Consider the following 11,548-nt stretch of genomic DNA (forward strand, 5'->3'; position numbering starts at 1 on the left):
CCATTCTGGTTGGTTGGGAACCATCATCCTGTGTGATGTATCCGGTTTGAGACCCCTCTGATTGGCCACTGTAAATGCCACTCGTCATCTCTCTCAACAGCGCTCTTATTATTGTTGTGAGACTCCCGCAGGCAAGGCGGACAGAGCGAAGCGATCCAAGGTCTGGGTGCACTTTTAAAAAATGTCGTGGCGATAGTGCAAGGTGCAATCTATGTACTCAATTAGTTGCTTATAAAGGGGCTGACACAAGCAACTTAATTAAGCATTTGCAACCGAGACACTCATTGAATCTAAAACGGTGCTAGCGATACTGCTAGTGCTAATAGTGTGCATTCAGACCCGGTGAGGACACTATCTATACTGACTCAGCAATCACTGTAAGTTATATTCTTGTTTAAATAGACTTCTCTGTTTCATTTATTCTACTCTGTATAATTGTTCTGTAGTTATTGTAGCTAAAACGGCAATTTCTGAGAGATTTTAAATCTCAGATCTGCTCAACTCAACCTATAAGACAGGTCTCAGTGGGTCACGCGTCTCAACCCTGCATTACAATAGGCAGGAACACTGCTGATTGCGCGAAGTGCAAAACAGCGTGAGTTAGTAAACCCTCAGCTAAAAATCATTTAAATAGCGCATTTAAAATCAGAATAACTCAGTGTGCATCCAGACCCGGTGAGGACACTATCTATACTGACTCAGCAATCACTGTGGCTCTTTCCTGGAGCGTCAGCTTCAGCGTCAGACAGACGAAAACTGACAAAGACATTGGAGTCCTGTTGGAGTCACGAGGGAGGCAAAGAGGAGGCAAATCCTACTTTGATTGAGCTAAGTATCGCTGGTGTTTTCTTTTGTTTTATTCAATTCTCTTTGGTTCTCTAGCCCCTCCTGCTATAATCATGTGTATTTTCTCCATTCCTGTTCATGTGTCCTCTCGCAATTATCACTGGCCCTGTGTATCTTCTAATCGATTTAACCGGCCTGCTCTTGTCTATCCCACATGCTCCACTGAGATCCAACATCTCGTTTCAGGGGGCCTGTGGAACTGCCAGTCAGCTCTTCCTAAGGCTGACTTCATCTCTGGCTACGCTTCCCTGCAGTCTCTGGATTTCCTTGCTCTCACGGAGACCTGGATTACTCCATCCAACACATCCACCCCAGCAGCTCTCTCCACAGCATATTCCTTCTCCCATACACCCAGACCCTCTGGCAGAGGAGGTGGCACTGGTCTCCTGCTCTCTCCCAACTGGAGCTTTTCCCTCTTCAAGCTACCTAACTTCAGTCCTTCCACCTTTGAATTCAATGCCGTCACAGTAACCCATCCTATACAATTAACCATTGTTGTTCTCTACCGTCCACCAGGCGCCTTGGGGGACTTCTTGTAGGAATTAGACAATCTCCTCTCACACATCCCTGAAACTGGCCCTCTCGCTGTACTTCTGAGACTTCAACCTCCAGATAGGGAAGATAGACGAACTAACATCTCTGTTAACCACCTTTGCTTTCTCACTGTCTCCATCCCCACCAACTCATAACGCTGGCAATGTCCTTGATCTCATATTCTCAAGGAACTGCACTACTTCTAACCTCTCTGTAAACCCGCTTCACACATCCGATCACTTCTTCATTTCATTCTCTCTACCGCAACCTTCGTTCCCTCTCCCCCTCTACCTTTGCCTCATCAGTGCTCTCAGCCCTCCCTTCCAGTGATTCGTTCCAACTCCTGCCTCCAAACTCTGCTGCAGAAACTCTTCTCTCTACTCTCTCATCCTCTCTGGACTCTCTCTGTCCTCTCACATCTCGGCCAGCTCGTCAGTCCCCTCCTGCTTCCTGGCTAAATGACGCACTGCGTGCTAATAGAACCATCCTTCGGGCAGCAGAGCGGAAATGGTGGAAATCCAAACACCATGACGACCTCCTAAGCTATCATGCTCTCCTCTCCTCTTTCTCTGCTTCCATCTCTTAGGCAAAAAGCACTTTCTTTCAAGATAAGATCCAATCTTTCTATTCCACCCCCAAAAAACTAGTTTCCATCTTCTCCACCCTCTTGGACCCCCCCAAAGCCCCTCCCCCCTCCTCCCTTCTGTCAAGCGACTTTGTTACCTTTGCCCGTCCTACCACCTGTCCTCTGGACCCTATCCCCTCAAACCTCCTTCAGACGATCGCTCCTGATATTCTACCATTTCTCACCCATTTCATCAACACTTCTCTAACTTCTGGTCACTTTCCAAACAGTCTCAAGGAGGCAAGAGTAAACCCTCTCCTAAGGAAACCCACTCTCAACCCGTCTGATGTTATAAACTACAGGCCTGTCTCTCTCCTCCCGTTCCTGTCTAAAACACTTGAACGTGCTGTCTTTAAACAACTCTCCTGTTATCTCCATCAGAACAACCTTCTTGATCCGCACCAGTCTGGTTTCAAGGCAGGTCACTCAACAGAAACTGCTCTCCTTGCTGTCTCTGAGGAACTGCACACTGCTAAAGCAGCCTCCCTCTCCTCTGTCATCATCCTTCTGGACCTGTCTGCTGCATTCGACACGGTGAACCATCAGATCCTCCTTCGCACTCTCCAAGAACTTGGAGTTTCAGGCACTGCACTTTCCCTCCTCACCTCATACCTCAAAGTTACTTGGAGAGGGTCCGAGTCCGACCCTTGTCAATTAACCACAGGGGTCCCTGAGGGCTCTGTTATTGGTCCCTTCCTCTTCTCCTTGTACACAAACTCGCTCGGGTCTGTCATTAGCCCGCATGGTTTTTCATACCACTGCTACGCTGACGACACCCAACTAATTCTGTCCTTTCCCCGCTCAGAGACCCAGGTCGTCGCACGCATCTCTGCTTGCCTAGCAGACATCTCTCGGTGGATGTCTGCTCATCACCTCAAGCTCAACCTTGACAAGACTGAACTGCTTTTCCTTCCGGGAAAAGATTGTCCCACTTTTGACCAAACAATCAACATTGGCACCTCTGTTGTTTCCCCGACTCAGACTGCAAGGAATGTGGGTGTGACCCTAGATAACAGACTGTCCTTCACTGCAAACATTGCTGCTACAACCCGCTGCTGCAGATACACGCTTTACAACATCAGGAGGATACGTCCCCTGCTGACCCAGAAATCAGCGCAGATTCTGGTCCAGGCTCTCGTCATCTCACGCCAAGACTACTGCAACTCCCTCCTGGCTGGTCTACCTGCATGTGCCATCCGACCTCTGCAGCTCATCCAGAATGCAGCGGCTCGTCTGGTCTTCAACCTTCCAAAATTCTCCCACACCACGCCGCTCCTCCGCTCCCTTCACTGACTTCCAGTAACTGCTAGAATCCACTTCAAGACACTGGTACTTGCATACCATGCTGCGAATGGATCTGGCCCTTCCTACATCCAGGACATGGTTAAACCGTACACCCCAGCACGTGCACTCCGCTCTGCATCAGCCAAACAGCTCGCTGCACCCGCACTGCGAGGGGGACCCAAGTTCCCATCAGCAAAAACACGTGGGTTTGCTATCCTGGCTCCAAAATGATGGAATGAGCTCCCCATTGAAATCAGGACATCATAAAGCTTATACATCTTCCGGCGCAGACTGAAAACTCATCTCTTTAGACTCCACTTCGAGCGATTGAATTACTAACAAAGCACTTATACAGATGTAGCAATTCATTTCAGACAGTTTGAAACGCGAGGGCCGTGATTGGTACATGATCTGCCCTCGCTCAATGGAAAACCTGCAGCTTAACTTGAGACCGCGCCCGTGATAGATAAATGTAATTATAATGAAGCCAGCTGCAATGGATCATTGATCCACAAGGAGGTGCAGTGGGGTTCCACACTGGAGCTCATGTGAAATAAAGGGAGATCCAGTATGCTGGATGTACAGCGGAACTTTGTTAAGATCCATATGTCACGGATATCATACTACTGTGCTAAATAAGAGACATGTAATCATTTACAAATCATCACCATGTTGTTATTTAACTAAATAATTTTGTTATTCGAAAAAAACGAACGGGAGGAAATGCAGCCCGGCTCTCGATTTTTAATCCTAATTTAATCATCATCTTCACCATGATCATTTATGTTTATGTTCGCCGAATTGACATGAAATCACTGACACATATGAATATACTGTATTCAACTTCATTAAAACGTTATTAACGTGCCTAAACTCAGTAATTCACCAAAAATATGTATATTTTAATGGAGCTTCGTCGGTCGATCAGGATCCCAAAGTGTAGCGGAGGGATCTTCATCTGGATGAAGGGTGTTATTTTCCCCATAAGGAACAAGTCGCTGCAAATTATCCCACTTATTACACGGCCACATTCTCAACAAAGTAACGACATGACTCCCAATATTAATTGAAATGCTTTTATGGATTTAGAAAATGTTTTTATTGATTTAAAAAATAGTTGTATGTATTGATTTAAATTGACATGCATCCGCTAAGAAAAATAGTCCGTTGTTACCGTTTTTTAAACAGTCTGAATGAAACGGCAGCCCTCAGCTGTGTATTTACACAACTAATGGCCCATCAACCACAGCTCTCTCCCCCCCTCCCCCCCTGATCTTTCTTCTCCAGCAGCTAAATTAACAGTAGGTTACTCTGAGTGACCATAGACTGTATGTGACAAGCTTACAGTTAGTGACGTAACAACACCATAAAAGCTGGTGGGTTGAAAGCAATACGGGAAGTAAAAATAACTAGAATAATTGTGATTTATTTATTGTGGCTTTTATGTTTTTAGGTATAAAATGTTATGTAATTCAGGCTTATAGTTCACCCTTCTCTAAAAGCCTTCAACAATGACAATATTCATTGTAATTTAATAAATCCGTCCAACACATATTGTAAAAAATAGCCTACTGTAAGTTAAGAAATCATTTCAATATGTACATCTTCTGATGTAACAACAATAACATTATAAATAGTCACATAGCTGAACATGGTATTGCACATTTAGCTTTGAGTGTTACTGACCTGAGATGTTTTTATTACATGAATTAAGGTGACTGAGGCTTTTTAACATACAGGGATGCAAACTCATCAGGTATGAAAAAGGTGACAAGGATCCGAGCCCCCGGCTCCCCCACCCCACGGAATGACAGGATTTTAGCAGTCAGAACAACTAAAGCAGCAGTGTTAATAATAACAGAAACTCCAAAGAGTCACATCTAATAGAAATATATAAAAGCATTTATTTTAAATTGTGTAGCAGTCAGTTTATAATTTTGGCAGCACTGTTGAGCATTTTGAAAATGTATTTTCATGCCTCTGTGCAAGGCTTAAGTCTTTTTATCTTTATAGCCACATGGTGTAAAGTAACTAAGTTCATAAACTCAACAAGTACTATACTTCGGCACAATTTTACTTACAAAGATACTTGTACTTTATTTAAGTATTTCAATGTTTTGCTACTTTGTTCTTCTACTCCACTACAGTTCAGAGGTACATTCAGAGGTGTACTTTGACTCCACTACATGTATTTAATTCCTTTAGTTAATTCACAGATCTGGATTAATTAAGTGAAATATAATCACGTGTTAAATCAGACTTTAGTTCCACCTGGAGTAAATCCGCAAGCTACCCTGCAGTATACAAAGTCATTCAAACTAGCTGCACCTTTACCAGCTTTGAGAACACTTTCATGATCAATCATTATAAAACATATCATATCTATTATTCTGAAATGGACCAATCTGCACAATGACTACTTTACTGTCGCTACTTTCTCTATATTTTGATGATAATACTTTTTCTACTTTTACTTGAGGAACATTTTGAATGCAGGACTTCTCCTGTAACAGAGTATTCCTACACTCTGGGACTATTACTTTTACTCAAGAAGCAGATTTGAGTACTTCTACTTTTACTCAAGTACAAGACCTGAGTACTTCTACTTTTACTCTAGTACAAGATCTGAGTACTTCTACTTTTACTCTAGTACAAGATCTGTGTGCTTCTACTTTTACTCAAGTACAAGATTTGAGTACTTCTACTTTTACTCAAGTACAATATATATATATACTTATACCACCTCTGTTTATAGCCTATGAAAAAAACTATTAGAAATAGAAGGCTAAAGCTAACGTTAGCAGATAGTGACAATGTATGCTAGCTAGCTAGCTAGCTCAACGAGTCCTTAAATAATATTGCCACAGAAAAAACATTTTTAGTTCACATCACGCTCTGCCGCTCCGACAGGGAGCTCTGCTCTGAACACCTGAACGGCCCGTTCTAATAGCTGTTCACCAGCAGTCCAGTCTGTGCCACAGTGATTCCGGACGCACAGTTAATATTAACGAACGCACCCGTAGGTAATGTAGCTGCTGAAGCTAGACCATCATCTCGGAGCAGCAGAGCCTTATTATACATCCATGAGCAGAGCCGACAGGCAGGAAGACTCGAGCACACAGCTCGTACTTCATTATAATATATAAAAAAAGAACACCATGCGTGTCATGATGGCACATAACAGCTCACGGCCGCAGATTACTTGTTAGGGTCCATACCCCAAAAATATTTGTATTGCAGATCTACATGAATCACACAAACGACTTATTTTGGATTCAAAGCGGCGAATTTCGCCGAAAGGTGACACGTTTGCATCACTGAACATAGGCAGAGCACAACTGAAACATAACATCTGAGATGTAACAACATAATACACTTTTCGGGGATGCTTGGGATATGAGGAGTGAGGGACACGGCTTAGAACGGGCGTGTCGCCTGGCAGGACAGGAGAGTGTGTGCACCAGTCTGCCTTGATCTATGAATTCATGTCCGTGACACTCACTGCTGCCCACAGCTGTTTTATAGAAGGAAATTCCTTCACTTCATGAAAGTGTTTTAACCACACACACCTCTACACACACATGACGGGTGTTATTTTCCCCATAAGGAACAAGTCGCTGCAAATTATCCCGCTTATTACACGGCCACTTTCTCAACAAAGTAACGACATGACTCCCAATATTAATTGAAATGCTTTTATGGATTTAGAAAATGTTTTTATTGATTTAAAAAATAGTTGTATGTATTGATTTAAAAAATAGTTGTATGTATTGATTTAAATTGACATGCATCCGCCAAGAAAAATAGTCCGTTGTTACAGTTTTTCAAACAGTCTGAATGAAACGGCAGCTCTCAGCTGTGTATTTACACAACTAATGGCCCATCAACCACAGCTCTCTCCCCCCCTCCCCCCTTGATCTTTCTTCTCCAGCAGCTAAATTAACGGTAGGTTACTCTGAGTGACAAGCTTACAATTAGACACAACACTGTCATTGCAAGGGACCCTCAGTTAGTTGACTTTTATGTTCAACTGCTAAATTCGTTACTGATAAAAAAGGGCTTCTACTGTACCTAATTAACTTAACACTAGAACCGCCAGAGGTTTTTGTATATGCCTACCTAAACCCGTCAAATCCCGCTATTAGAATGCAATTTTTAACAACATAGGGTGCTACATAACACACTTTCAGGAAAAGTCACGGACTGGGAGACTTTAATATTTTATTGAAAAAAAGTTACATTGCACACACACAACACACATCACACAGATTGACCCGATTGGCGGTTCTAGTGTTAAATAAACTCACTAATTAATGAAACCAGTTCAATACGCATTATTCTTATTCTTATCATTCTTTATGAGCGCAGAAATAGTCTTAAAATCAGATCTGTTTTTTAAATGAAATCTGACGGCAGGCAGTTAGCTCTGATCACCTATGATAAATGCGCCGCACCTAATCGCTGGCCATTCAGCCACAGACACTGTTCGAAATGGGGGGGAGCTAGGGGGAGCTTGGCTCCCTCGAAGAGGGAGGGAGCTCCCCTGAAGGCTGACTTTGAGATAAATAGGGGGAGCCCAAAACAATCGTGCATATTTGTGTCACACAGATTAGAAATGTTGAGTTTCTGTAAATAACAGTTCTTGAAATAAATAATAGTTATTGTTCATTACAGTTTCTGAATATTTGTTTTATATTTGTGAATATATCTGGGTGTTGCCATCTGTACGTGGCGGCGCTGCATTCTTACTTACGTTGCTATGGTTATGGCGGTGATGCCGGCGCGGTATTTGAAATGTTCATATTGATATATTTTTAACTCTGACTGTGTAATAAAAAAATATGGCAAAACGAAAACAGCCAAGCGTCACAGCTTTTGGATTCACAAGCAAAGAAGCGAAGGAGTCTAAAAATGACAACGTGAACGGGAAAACAACTTTTAGTTGGCCGGCTGTAAGCGGCGTTAGGGTCGAGCTTGACAGCTCCACACCGAGGGAGAGGCCTGCCGATGCGGAGCCTGTAGAGGCTTCAACAACGGCCACATCCGCCGGCATAGTGACACCGTCTGTATTAGTAGAAGAGTGTTTTTATAGCAATTGATCCCATCCGCGCTGCTGCGCCAGTCAACAGCGCGTGCGTGTGACATATTTAGTAGCAGGATGTGCTCTGAAAATAGGGCTCCCCGAAAGCAAATGGGTAATTCGAAAACTGACAGAGCTCCCTCTATACAAATCAAACTGTAGACGGTGTGAAAGCATCTATTGTTTAAAATAATGTTCGGAATGTGACCTATGAGCCTTCTGAATTACCGTGGGACAGCACATTCTAAACTAAAATGTTCAATCAATAAAGTAACATCTTATCTTATCTTAATAATATCTTCATATTAATAATAAATCATACAGTATGTGTCCGAAAGGGAGCAGGAGGAAGCAAACACAAAAATATACTGCATATTAAAGCAAATGATTGTAAAGGTTAAAGTATGAACATAACAAATAAAGAAGTGTAATGTAAACATTTACATATTTAATTAATTATATATTATTGAATTACAAGATTAGATATACTTTAGTTGATCTAAAATATTGATGTGTTCAAATGCTCTTCAAAACACAACTGAAAGTCCATGAAACTTGTCTTTCTGTATTTGTGAATGAAGCGCAATCTCCTGGTTAAAACCTGAAATTGAAAATCTGGCAACGCCCTCTTGGAAAATAGTGGGAGGGCTTAACAGTCCTCTATACTGGTCTTTGGCAGGTCGTAGGCAGGAAGCTGTAAGCTGGAGTCCGAAATTCAGTGCTACATCTGTATACTAATAAAGGGCTGGCTTATCTAAAGCCAGTTGAGTAGCACTTGAAATGTTTGGCTCTATGAAACCTGATGTACTTATATGATTCTGTTTTCTTCAAGGTTGTATCTTCCTGGTCGAATGCACTTATTGTAAGTCGCTTTGGATAAAAGCGTCAGCTAAATGCAATGTAATGTAATGTAATAGTGCTAGCGGATTTCAGCCACGCCGTGTGTAAATGTGACCTGAGCGAAGGCTCGCAGGCAGGTTAGCTGCTGCGCACGGGTAATATGTTTTGTTTACCTGAGTGCAGTCTTACAGGCACATCGCCTTGTCTTTTTTTTGTTTATTAACACCAAATTATTGAAAAGTATCGATAAGAGTATCGAAAAATACCGATACCGATGAGCAGTACCGGTACCGGTACCGGTATCGATAAAATCCTAACAATACCCATCCCTAGGTAGGACAAAGGTGACAAGGATCCGATACCACCCTAAAAACATTATTTTATTGCAGATCTACATGAATCACACAAACTACCTATTTTGGATTCATAACAGCGAATTTGTGTGGTGACAAGTTTGCATCCCTGATAAAGCGGAGAATATTCCAACGGCACCCAAACGCCTCTCCATCTTTTCCCCGGTGTGATAGTCCAGACGGCTGGTTACCAGCCTAACAATGAGCCAGTCAGAAATTGCCGAGTTTTACCAACCAAGGTTCAGAGCCGAGGTACTGGCTGGAGTACGCCATAGAAGGTAAGAATGGGATACTCATACTGCTAGCTAGTGGCTGACTTAATCCTACAGCAGATCATAGATGTAAGTATCAATGCAAGCTTTTAGATGAAGATGAAGAGGACTGAGGTGGGAGAAGCAGAAATCCATCTATGTCAAAGGATAACCCCTCTCTAATATTGGGCAGCCTGACATACTACGATTCCCATAGGAGTGTAGCATTTTAAGAGGGGAGACCAATACAGGATGTAACTATTAGTCCTGTTAGACAGTGATCTGAAAAGGCCAGGTATGTGAGGAAACATTTGGAATCATAAAGATTTTAAAGCAGCAGGTTTTTACGACCTGGGCAGTCTGAATGTGTGTGGGGGTTGGGGGGGGCTTACCACTGACATGTGAGGCTGCTCAGCTAGGTGTGAACATCTGCCGGTCCACATCTGGGAACCAAACCTCAACAAGACCTGCTGCTCCATACTTAACGATCGTGTGTATGTGTGTGTTGATAGTGTTTGAAAAGGACTAATACCTTGCTTTAACCAAGCCATGATTGTCCAAAATGGCTATCAGCTACCTTTAAGTTAGAAAGCTACTAACAATGTAATGTTGCAACGTTTCAACCTATACATCTCTTTAACTTACAAGAAGAAGAACATTTGAATTTCTGTCTTTTTGAGTACCTTTTGTTATTCATTCCTTCCCAACTGTTCTCGTGCAGTACATTTTATGAATCCTGATTTTATGTCTGGAACCATTCCTCTCCAGGTCAACAGAGGCCATGACAGTACAACTGTTTAAGGTTAGGAGAAAGGGAGACAAATATAAAAAAAAAAGAAAAAAAGGTTGTATAACTAATTTAAACAAATAACTTTAACCTTTTGATGGGACAACATTTTTTTAGTTTACCAGTGAAAAACATGACTATTGTACTGTCAAACTATTCCACATTCCAAACGAAAACACTGCTCAGATCTCATGGCCATCGTATTCTGTCCACTACAGTTCAGACACTGGGTACATTTATAAGAAATGTGATGTTTTGAACTATTTCTGACAAGTGTCTTTGAAAAGATAATAAGTCAAATGGCCACTTCATGCATTATTTGATTGACACGAGCAAGCAACTGACAGTTAGACCCTCCAGAAAAAAACGATTCTGTGATCGCAGAATTTACCGCATAATCAGCAAAATGGCACAGATTTTTAAAACGCCGCATATTTATCAAAAGGCCGCATAATCCCCGCATTTTTCCACACAAAGTTGAGAAGAAAAAAAGTTAACTCGTCTTGACGTGACGTCATCAGCTCGCGCATCACAGAATGTAAACAACACTGTATAGAGTGAACGTGTGGAGCTCACACGATAGAGAAAACACCAAGATGAAAAAATCTAATCCATCTCATTTACCGACGAACATTTCTACTAAAGACCGGGCAAAAAGTTGGGGGAAACTGTTCTGCACCCCGTGCAACTGTGTGTTGGAGCATAAGAAAAAATCGACGGTGGCGACCCACTTTGATTCATTCAAACATGAACAAGAAAGCGGACAAGAAAGCCAAACAACGCACGTTCACCGAGGCATCAACATCCAAAACCCTTTCGAGGGCTACAAGAAACGAAGTGAGTAGCCTACAAGATTGAAGCTGGTCAGATAACGAACGAGTAAATGAAAACAGAATGAGGCGGAGAAGTGTGTGTGTGTGTGTGTGTGTGTGGGGGGGGGGGGGGTGT

The 11,548-nt window shown here is 42.4% G+C and overlaps 1 protein-coding gene across 1 annotated transcript in view; it reads right to left on the reverse strand.

Annotated features, from left to right (window-relative positions):
* adamts17 (ADAM metallopeptidase with thrombospondin type 1 motif, 17) overlaps positions 1 to 11,548 on the reverse strand; it is a 308,092-nt gene that overhangs the window by 159,378 nt on the left and 137,166 nt on the right. The gene's annotated exons all lie outside the window — the stretch shown is intronic.

The sequence above is a fragment of the Notothenia rossii genome (assembly GCF_949606895.1).
Source record: "Notothenia rossii genome assembly, chromosome: 2".
Taxonomy (NCBI): domain Eukaryota; kingdom Metazoa; phylum Chordata; class Actinopteri; order Perciformes; family Nototheniidae; genus Notothenia; species Notothenia rossii.